Source organism: Grampus griseus, assembly GCF_964374135.1.
Source record: "Grampus griseus genome assembly, chromosome: 8".
NCBI lineage: Eukaryota > Metazoa > Chordata > Mammalia > Artiodactyla > Delphinidae > Grampus > Grampus griseus.
In genome coordinates this window covers 104592140-104604330 of record NC_139002.1, presented here as the reverse complement: position 1 = coordinate 104604330, position 12191 = coordinate 104592140, and the positions used below count along the sequence as shown (strand labels likewise).

General features: G+C 36.1%; 1 protein-coding gene across 1 annotated transcript in view; it reads right to left on the bottom strand.

The window, feature by feature from the left end:
• Positions 1 to 12191, bottom strand: part of TOP6BL (TOP6B like initiator of meiotic double strand breaks) — a 91245-nt gene that overhangs the window by 49503 nt on the left and 29551 nt on the right. The window lies entirely within an intron of this gene.

Genomic DNA, 12191 nt, shown 5'->3' with positions numbered 1-12191 from the left:
TGCATCAGCAAATTGCTTAAACATTTAGAATTACTTTATGGGGATAAGACATTTAATCACATGTTTTCAATTTTACACAAATTGAAAATTTGCTAAATCAATTTGTATTTTCACTTAATTTCCACAAGGACATATCCAATGCCACAAATCTTCAGAGTTGATAGCTCTAACTGATATTCTTATATTTTTAAATAAATCAATTCATTATTTAATAACACAAATCCAGTAAGTGAGCTAATTTAGAACTTAAAACAGAAAAATTCAAGAATGACCCTCTCAGGCATTTACCTAATGCCTAATGCCTTTTTTTACCCAAGAGAAGCAAACTCTTGCTAATTTAATTGTCAATTAACCACTTCGTATATTTACATATGTTGATTCAGAACTCTTTACACAAAGCATCAGTGAGTCCTGGAGCAACACCAACAAATAGAACCTCAAAGTATGCATCATCCTTCTTTCTTTCTGTACCCTGGCACTAATATTATAAAGGGAAAAAAACCCAAATCTCCCATTTCATAAAATGCCATCCCTTATTTCCCCTCTATAGTAGTATTAGAATGGAGAACTAAATATGAATAAAAATATATATCTCAGTCTCTGAACGTTCTACCTTATAAATGAGGTTGACAATGTTGATATTATAAAAGAATTCAACTTAAAAATTTTAATAACAATAACATATATCCTAAAATAATAGCACAACTTTCTTCTAAAACATTCATACCATATATCTAATAAGCTTTAACCATCTCAAAGAAGATCAAGTTCTAGCTATCAATCTTAATGGGTAATATTTTTCTTGCCATTAGTTTGTTTTTCAAATATAATTCAGTAACAAAGCTTGAGATAATATGGCAGCAAGGTTATGCTACACTGAAGTTTAATGAAGTTGGCACTAAACCAGGATGACTTACATCAATCTTCAGATTTACCACTGACTGACTTTCTGACCTAGGGTGACCCCCTTTTTTCTGTGATTCAATTACTTTTCTGTGAAATAAGAAAAAATTGTTCCTCAATCCTATAAAGTGGTAATACAGTGAAAAATAGGGAAAACATGTAGATACATGAGAAAAAGGTTTGTCAATAACTTGGAATTCTCTAGAAATCTTAATAATGATTTTTTTAAATGAGTAGTTATTTGGGGGAAATTAATTTCAATTAACTCACTCCATACACCAAAAAAAAAAAAAAAATCCAGATGGATTGACTAGAGTTAAATGTGAAAAGGTAAAACAGTAGAACTAAATAAAAAGCCTTCTGTTTCAAGATAAGTCAAGCATATGTTGAAATTTCATCTTCCCATTCAAACACATAAAATGATAAAACAAGTATTTTTAAATTTTAATAAAACATAGTCATAGGGACTTCCCTGGTGGTCCAGTGGTTAAGACTCCACGTTTCCAATGGAGGAGGTACGGGTTTGATCCCTGGTCGGGGAACTAGTATCCCACATACCGCATGACACAGCCAAATAAATAAAAATTAAAACAAAACAAAATATAGTTATAGTGAGAAAAAAAGAAAAGAGAAATCTTTATAGACCAGAAATAGAGAGGTATTCTTCCCTAATCTTCGAAAGGAAAAAGAGAGAGAGAATCCACAATGGTAAGTAAGGACCAAAGATGCCCCATGTTTGAGGCATGGAATGGAAAAAAAAAATGGAGCTAATATTGCAACAACAGGTTTAAGAGCAAGAGCCACAGAGGCCACACATAGGAGGTATAAGCAAGGGACCAAAACATGAACAAAAGCCAAAGGGATGCCACCTGCCTACCTGAGGGTTGGTTAAAAGCCAAGTGATGCTAGTAGCAGCATCAGTGATGCAGGCTGAGGGCCTTAGAGCCATGTAATATAAGTACGGATGAGACTCAGAACTATATATCCTATTAAGATACAAGAGTCTTTTATCTTTCCACTCAAGCAAAGTTTAATCCAAGATACGTGCCCTGCAGATTAGGGCTCAGCAACCCAGAGAACCTCCTACTGGAAGGCTGTCAATGCAGGATGTGTTCAGGACAAAAGGGTCATGGACAATTAGCTCTTAACTAAAAATTACCAACCAGTGAAGACCAATACCATGAAAAATAGGACACATATCAACCAACAAAATGTATACCTGAGGAAAGAAATAGAGTTAATAAAACAATCTGAAAAGAACTTTAAAAATAAGTGCTCTGTATTTTATACCCTCAAATATAAAAAGAAGCCATGAAACAAGAATACACTGCCATCAATTAAACAGAAAGTAACAGCCAAAAACCCTATTAGAAATCTTAGAAATTGAAGATACAGTGTTTGAAATGAAAACCCTATGGATGGTAGATTAGACACTGTAAAAGAGCATATTTAAAAGAAAAAGTAGTACTTGAATGTCCATAGAAGCATGATTCATAGTAGGAAAAAGTGGAAACAACCCAAATGTCCAACAAATGATGAACAGATTAACAAAATATGGAATATTATTCAGCCAGAGAAAGAAATGAAGTACTGTTACATGCTACATACTAACATAAATGAATCTTGGAAACATTATGCTTAGTGAAAGAAGTCAGACACAAAAGGCCACATAGTGTATTATTTTGTTTATATGAAATGTCTAGAACAGGCAAATCCATAAAGACAGAAAGTAGATTAGTGTTTGCCAAAGGACAGGGGGTGGGGTAAGGGGAGTGACTGCTAATGGGTACAGGGTTTCTTTTGCGGGTGATGAAAATGTAATGTTATAAATAGTGATGACAGTTGTACAACTTTGTGAATATACTTAAAACCACTGAATTATATGCTTTAAAATGGTATATTTTATGACATGTGAATTATATATCAATTAAAAGAAGGAAAAGATAAAAGACATTAAGAACAGATTTCTAAAAGGCAAAAACACTAAAAAAAAATTTAAAAAATTCAGAATAAAGAATGACTGAGCCACACAGCTAAACACATCACAATGAAACCCAGAATAACAAGGATAAAGAGAAAACCCTAAAAGCTACAAAAGAGAATCAAATTAGCCAAAAGAAACATGAGTTAGACTTCTCATCAACAATGCTAGATGCCAGAGGATAATTGAGTACTATCTTCAAAGATCTGAAGAAAATTCACTTTGACTCTGGACTTTTAAGAGAACCAAACTACCATTAAAGAATGAGAAACTTAATATGTTTATATTCCTTAAGCCCTTGCTGAAAGAACTACTAAATAAACCAGCATGATCTTTGAAAATGAGTTTACATTTGCACCTTTTTGCTGAGATGGGGTGGAGATAAGGGGGAAAGAATGATATAATATCAATATCAAACTACTTATTGACATAGCTCTTCAACTCTTAAAGAAAAAGTAGATAGAAAAATTTCAATCTTGTGGCAATGTGAACATAGATCAAAACCATATATTGGGACTTCTCCTTTTTGCAGTGATGAAATAACTGGTACCAAATAAGCCCTCCCACCAAAAACTACTATAAAACTGGATAAAATATACTAGGCAATTGTTTTCAGGCATTGAGCAATAAATAGCACAAGCTGTGATCCTTGAGAGAAGGGAAACTCATGACATGACCCCTATGATTGCCCTGGATGTCTGCCTGGGGAAATTTTCCTGCCCATGGAGGACAGAGCTGGAGCCCAAGCAGAGTACAGTGGTTCCATTAAGCTGAGGAGACAGCAAATAGAGCTCAGGGTTGTGAAAGTACCTGGAATCTGCAAGGCAGGGCACTGGAGAGGAGGGAACTGTGCAGAAGTGGGTACCAAAAGTCTGTATGGAAGCTCCCCATGAGCCTTTGGCCAAGGGCTGGGCTATGCATACAGCAGTGAGACTATATAAGATTTCCCAGAGAGCAGTTGCAATGGAGTTGAAAATGGAACAAGAAATTAGTGGTGAAGCAATGGTGGGAAATGTTGGCCTTCAGGCCCAGCCAGAATGGAGAGAACTTGATAAAACTGATGGTGTCCAGCTGAGATGGCAAAAAGGTAATATTTTAGTAGTAAAAAACACATTCAAGAAGAAGGTCTGATCCACCCTAAAAAGCCTAAAACCAAGTCTCAACAAGATTCACAGAGAAGATACAGTTGGAGGTTATGTGATATCAAGTTAGAGGGGTTTGAAAATGACTCGGCTTCCTATAGATCTACCCTTTAAAATGTACTTTAAAAGCCTACACAAGGTTAGGGTGATTAGCTTGCTAGAACTGTCTGCTAGAACAAAAATCAACACTCTTCAGAGGTAGAACAGAATATAGATCACATTATCCAGTAGAAAATAAATATTTAATAGACATGCAAAGAAAAAGGAAAATATAACTCATACAAAAAAGCAGTCAATAAAAACCAAGCCTGTTACAGATGTTACAGATGTCAAAATATTAACTGCAGAGGAATCTGGGTGGACAGTATATAAGAACTCTGTGTACTGTTTTTACAACTCTTCTATAAATCAAAAATTATTTTCAAATTAAAAATGTAAATACTCTGCAAAAGGATGAAACTAGACCACTATCCTACACCATACACAAAAATTAACTCAAAATAGATTAAAAACTTGACTATAAGACCTGAAACCATAAAACTCCTAGAAGAAAACATAAGTGGTAACCTCCTTGACATGGGGTTTGGCGATGATATTTTTAACTTGACACTGAAAGCAAAGGCAACAAAAGTAAAAATAAATAAGTGGAACCTACATCAAACTAAAAAGCTTCTTCACAGCAAATGAAACCATCAACAAAATGAAAAGGAAGAAAAAATCTGCAAATCATATATCTGGTAAGGAGCTAATAACCAAAAAATATAAAGAAATCATACAACTCAATAGCAAACAAACAACCCAATTAAAAAATAGGCAGAGGATCTGAATAGGCATTTTCCATAAAAAGGCATACAGATGATGGACAGGTACATGAAAAAATGCTCAACATCACTAATCATCAGGGAGATGCAAATCAAAACCACAATGAGATACCACCTCACACCTGTTAAAATGGTCATTAAAAACTAAGAAGCAACAAACACTCCTCGTACTCAGAATGCGTTCTCTAAATACCAGGGCTCACTAAAAAGGAGAAATGGCTGATTCTGGGCCTAAAGTAGAACTGTACAAGATGAGATGGGTATCTTGTTGGGCCAGAAAGCAAGGAAGTTATCAAAGGCCAATGAGATTATGTCAAAGGATTTAGTTATAAAATAAATAAGTCACGGGAGTATAATGTACAGCACGGCAACTACCTTTTTTGTATCACATATTTGAAAGTTGCTAAAAGAGTAGATCTCAAGAGTTCTCAACAAGAAAAATAATTGTAAGTATATATGATGACAGATGTTAACTAGACTAATTGTGGTGATCATTTTGCAATATACACAAATATTGAATCATTATGTTGTATACCTGAAACTAATATAATGTTACATGTCAATTATACCTCAACTTTAAAAACTTTCAGACTTAACCTATGTAGAATCTGCATTTATGAAGATTGCCAATTATCAAGTATGCTAAGGGGGGATTCTTTGTAACAAGTCTGATCATAAGTAGTTTAATCTATTTCCAATGATATACATAAGCTAAAAGAAGAAAAAAATTTTATATTGGTTCAAGATGGTGGAGTAGAAGGACATGCGCTCACTCCCTCTTGCGAGAGCACAGGAATCACAACTAACTGCTGAACAATCATCGACAGGAAGACACTGAAACTCAACAAAAAAGATACCCACATCCAAAGACAAAGGAGAAGCTGCAATGAGACAGTAGGAGGGGCACAATCACAATACAATCAAATCCCGTAACTGCTGGGTGGATGACTCACAAACTGGAGTGAAGGTTCTGAGCCCATGTCAGGCTTCCCAATCTGGGGGTCCAGCAACGGGAGGAGGAATTCCTAGAGAATCAGACTTTGAAGGCTAGTGGGATTTGATTACAGGACTTCAACAGGACTGGGGGAAACAGAGACTCCACTCTTGGAGGGCACACACAAAGTAGTGTGCACATCAGGACCCAGGGGAAGGAGCAGTGACCCCATAGGAGACTGAACCAGACCTACCTGCTGGTGTTGGAGGATCTCCTGCAGAGGCAGGGGGTGGCTGTGGCTCACTGTGAGGACAAGGACACTGGAAGCAGTTCTGGGAAGTACTCCTTGGTGTGAGCCCTCCCAGAGTCTGCCATTAGCCCCAACAAAGAGCCCGGGTAGGCTCCAGTGTTGGGTCACCTCAGGCCAAACAACCAACAGGGAGGGAACCCAGCCCCACCCATCAGCAGACAAGCGGATTAACGTTTTACTGAGCTCTGCCCACCAGAGCAACACCCAGCTCTATCCACCACCAGTCCCTCCCATCAGGAAACTTGCACAAGCCTCTTAGATAGCTTCATCCACCAGAGGGCAGACAGCAGAAGCAAGAAAAACTACAATCCTGAAGCCTGTGGAACAAAAACCACATTCACAGAAAGATAGACAAGATGAAAAGGCAGAGGGCTATGTACCAGATGAAGGAACAAGATAAAACCCCAGAAAAACAACTAAATGAAGTGGAGATAGGAAACCTTCCAGAAAAAGAATTCAGAATAATAATAGTGAGGATGATCCAGAACCTTGGAAAAAGAATGGAGGCAAACATCAAGAAGATGCAATAAATGTTTAACAAAGACCTAGAAGAATTAAAGAACAAACACCTAGAAGAATTAAAGAACAAACAGAGATGAACAATACAATAACTGTAATGAAAAATACACTAGAAGGAATCAATAGCAGAATAACTGAGGCAGAAGAACAGATAAGTGACCTGGAAGACAGAATGGTGGAATTCACTGCTGTGGAACAGAGTAAAGAAAAAAGAATGAAAAGAAATGAAGACAGCCTAAGAGACCTCTGGGACAACATTAAATGCAAAAACATTCACATTATAGGGGTCCCAGAAGGAGAAGAGAGAAAGAACCCGAGAAAATATTTGAAGACATTATAATCGAAAACTTCCCTAACATGGGAAAGGAAATAGCCACCCAAGTCCAGGAAGCACAGAGGGTCCCAGGCAGGATAAACCTAAGGAGAAACACACTGAGACACATAGTAATCAAACTGACAAAAATTAAAGACAAAGAAAAATTACTGAAAGCAACAAAGGAAAAATGACAAGTAACATACAAGGGAACTTCCATAAGGTTAACAGCTGATTTCTCAGCAGAAACTCTACAAGCCAGAAGGGAGAGACATGATATACTTAAAGTGATGAAAGGGAAGAACCTACAACCAAGATTACTCTACCCAGCAAGGATCTCATGCAAATTCAATGGAGAAATCAAAAGCTCTACAGAGAAGCAAAAGCTAAGAGAACTCAGCACCACCAAACCAGCTCCACAACAAATGCTAAAGGAACTTCTCTAAGTGGGAAACACAAGACAAGGAAAGGACCTACAAAAACAAACACATAACAATTAAGAAACATACATATCGATAATTACCTTAAACGTGAATGGATTAAATGCTCCAACCAAAAGACACAGGCTTGCTGAATGGATACAAAAACAAGACCCATATATATGCTATCTACAAGAGACCCACTTCAGACCTAAGGACACATACAGACTGAAAGTGAGGGGATGGAAAAAGATATTCCATGCAAATGGAAATCAAAAGAAAGCTGGAGTAGCAATACTCATATCAGATAAAATAGACTTTAAAATAAAGAATGTTACAAGAGACAAGGAAGCACACTACATAATGATCAAGGGATCAATCCAAGAAGAAGATATAACAATTATAAATATATATGCACCCAACATAGGAGCACCTCAATACATAAGACAACTGCTAACAGCTATAAAAGAAGAAATCAACAGTAACACAATAATAGAGGGGGACATTAAAACCTCACTTATACCAATGGACAGATCATCCAAACAGAAAATCCATAAGGAAACACAAACTGTAAGTGACACAACAGACCAGATAGATTTAATTGCTATTTATAGGACATTCCATCCCAAAACAGCAGATTACACTTGCTTCTCAAGTGCATACGGAACATTCTCCAGGATAGATGACATCTTGGGTCACAAATCAAGCCTCACTAAATTTAAGAAAATTGAAATCATATCAAGCATCTTTTCTGACCACAATACTATGAGATTAGAAATCAATTACACAGAAAACAACGTAAAAAACACAAACACATGGAGGCTAAACAATACGTTACTAAATAACCAAGAGATCACTGAAGAAATCAAAGAGGAAATCAGAAACTACCTAGAGACAAATTACAACAAAAACACGATGATCCAAAACCTGTGGGATGTAGCAAAAGCAGTTCTAAGAGGGAAGGTCATAGCAATACAAGCCTACCTCAAGAAACAAGAAAAATCTCAGATAGACAATCTAACCTTACACCTAAAGGAACTAGAGAAAGAAGAACAAACAAAACCCAAAGTTAGTAGAAGGAAAGAAATCATAAAGATCAGAGCAGAAATAAATGAAATAGAAACAAAGAAAACAATAGCAAAGATCAATAAAACTAAAAGCTGATTCTTTGAGAAGATAAACAAAATTGATAAACCTTTAGCCACACTCATCAAGAAGAAGAGGGAGAGGACTCAAATCAATAAAATTAGAAATGAAAAAGGAGAAGTTACAATGGACACCGCAGAAATACAAAGCATCCTAAGAGACTACTACAAGCAACTCTATGCCAATAAAATGGACAACCTGGAAGAAATGGACAAATTCTTAGAAAGGTATAACCTTCCAAGACTGAACCAGGAAGAAATAGAAAATATGAACAGACAAATCACAAGTAATGAAATTGAAACTGTGATTAAAAATCTTCCAACAAACAAAAGTCCAGGACCAGATGGCTTCACAGGTGGATTCTATCAAACATTTAGAGAAGAGCTAACACACATCCTTCTCAAACTCTTCCAAAAAATTGCAGAGGAAGGAACACTCCCAAACTCATTCTATGAGGCCACCATCACCCTGATACCAAAACCAGACAAAGATACTACAAAAAAAGAAAATTACAGACCAACATCACTGATGAATATAGATGCAAAAATCCTCAACAAAATACTAGCAAACAGAATCCAACAACACATTAAAAGGATCATACACGATGATCAAGTGGGATTTATCCCAGGGATGCAAGGATTCTTCAATATACGCAAATCAATCTATGTGATACACCATATTAACAAATTGAAGAATAAAAACCATATGATCATCTCAATAGATGCAGAAGAAGATTTTGACAAAATTCAACACCCATTTATGCAAAAACTCTCCAGAAAGTGGGCATAAAGGGAACCTACCTCAACATAATAAAGGCCATATACGACAAACCCACAGCAAACATCATTCTCAATGGTGAAAAACTGAAAGCATTTCCTCTAAAAGCAGGAACAAGACAAGGATGTCCACACTCACCACTACTTTTCAACATAGTTTTGGAAGTCCTAGCCATGGCAATCAGAGAAGAAAAAGAAATAAAAGGAATTCAGATTGGAAAAGAAGACATAAAACTGTCACTGTTTGCAGATGACGTGAAACTATACACAGAGAATCCTAAAGAAGCAACCAGAAAACTCCTAGAGCTAATCAATGAATTTGGTAAAGTGGCAGGATACAAAATTAATGCACAGAAATCTCTTGCATTCCTATACACTAATGATGAAAAATCTGAAAGAGAAATTAAGGAAACACTCCCATTTACCAATGCAACAAAAAGAATAAAATATCTAGGAATAAACCTACCTAGGGAGACAAAAGACAAAAGTTTTCTGTATGCAGAAAACTATAAGACACTGATGAAAGAAATTAAAGATGATACCAACAGATGGAGAGATATACCATGTTCTTGGATTGGAAGAATCAGTATTGTGAAAATGACTATACTATCCAAAGCAATCTACAGATTCAATGCAATCCCTATCAAATTACCAATGGCATTTTTTACAGAACTGGAACAAATCATCTTAAAATTTGTATGGAGACACAAAAGACCCCGAATAGCCAAAGCATTTTTTCCCTTGAGGGAAAATAATGGAGCTGGAGGAATCAGACTCCCTGACTTCAGACTATATTACAAAGCTACAGTAATCAAGACAATATGGTACTGGCACAAAAACAGAAACATAGATTAATGGAACAGGATAGAAAGCCCAGAGATAAACCCACACACCTATAGTCACCTTATCTTTGATAAAGGAGGCAAGAATATACAGTGGAGAAAAGACAGCCTCTTCAATAAGTGGTGCTGGGAAAACTGGATAGCTACATGTAAAAGAATGAAATTAGAACACTCCCTAACACCATACACAAAAATAAACTCAAAATGTATTAAAGACCTAAATGTAAGGCCAGACACCATCAAACTCTCAGAGGAAAACATAGGCAGAACATTCTGTGACAGAAATCACAGCAAGGTATTTTTTGATCCACCTCCTAGAGTAATGGAAATAAAAACAAAAATAAACAAATGGGACCTAATGAAACTTAAAAGCTTTTGCACAGCAAAGGAAACCATAAACAAGACAAAAAGACAACCCTCAGAATGGGAGAAAATATTTGCAAATGAAGCAACTGACAAAGGATTAATCTCCAAAACATACAAGCAACTCATGCAGCTCAATATCAAAAAAGCAAACAACCCAATCAAAAAATGGGCAGAAGACCTAAATAGACATTTCTCCAAAGAAGACATACAGATGGCCAAGAAGCACATGAAAAGCTGCTCAACATCACTAATCATTAGAGAAATGCAAATCAAAACTACAATGAGGTATCACCTCACACCAGTTAGAATGGGCATCATCAGAAAATCTACAAACAACAAATGCTGGAGAGGGTGTGAAGAAAAGGGAACCCTCTTGCACTGTTGATGGGAATGTAAATTGATACAGCCACTATGGAGAACAGTATGGAGGTTCCTTAAAAAACTAAAAATAGATTTACCATATGACCCAGCAATCCCACTACTGGGTATATACCCAGAGAAAACCATAATTCAAAAAGACACATGCACCCCAATGTTCATTGCAGCACTATTTACAATAGCCAGGTCACGGAAGCAACCTAAATGCCCATCGACAAACAAATGTATAAAGAAAATGTGGTACATATATACAATGGAGTATTACTCAGCCATAAAAAGGAACGAAATTGGGTCATTTGTTGAGACGTGGATGGATCTAGAGACTGTCATACAGAGTGAAGTAAGTCAGAAAGAGAAAAACAAATATCATATATTAACACATATATGTGGAACCTAGAAAAATGGTACAGATGAACCGGTTTGCAGGGCAGAAATAGAGACACAGATGTAGAGAACAAACGTATGGACACCAAGGGGGGAAAGTGGTGGGGGGGGGGGGTGAGTGGTGGTGTGATGAATTGGGAGATTGGCACTGACATATATACACTAATATGTATAAAATGGATAATTAATAAGAACCTGCTGTATAAAAAAATAAATAAAATTCTAAAAAAAATTTTTTTAAACTCACTCAAAATTAACATACTGCACAAACAAAAAACTAAGAGAATAATTGCCAACAATGACAAAGAGGTTTACTATACTTACTATACAAAGTATAGAACTTTGTATAAAATAGAAAAGCACTAAGATCCTAAAGGGGAAAATGAGCAAAGAATGTGAACAAACATTCAACAAAGAAATAAACAAATCAATAAACATAAGACAGTCATTTCACTGTATTAAATGCAAGTTAAAATGAGATACAATAACACTAGTTTTTTCCTAAGTAGAAATAGAAACACACACACACACACACACACACACACACACACTATGGTAATTTGAAAGAAGGTATGCCAAGGTTTTCAAAGTATGATTGTCTCTGAGATTATATTATAAATATGTATAATATTATAATTATTTTTCACCTTTAGTTTTTTTATATATATATAATAATGGGAATTGCTTTTGAAATTTTCTTTTTTGGCTGCACCATGCGACTTGTGGGATCTTAGTTCCCCGACCAGGGATCGAACTCAGGCCACAGCAGTGAAAGCTCTGAGTCCTAACCACTGGACTGCCAGGGAACTCTCACTTTTGAGATATTTTTTTTTTAAGTGTTTTAAATATCTAAAAAATGAAAGGCAATCTGCCTATCAAATTAACCAAGGCTTCTTTGAGTAGTAGTGCACAATACTGGTAAGAAGGGGATCAGACAGGTGTTTGTATACATTGATA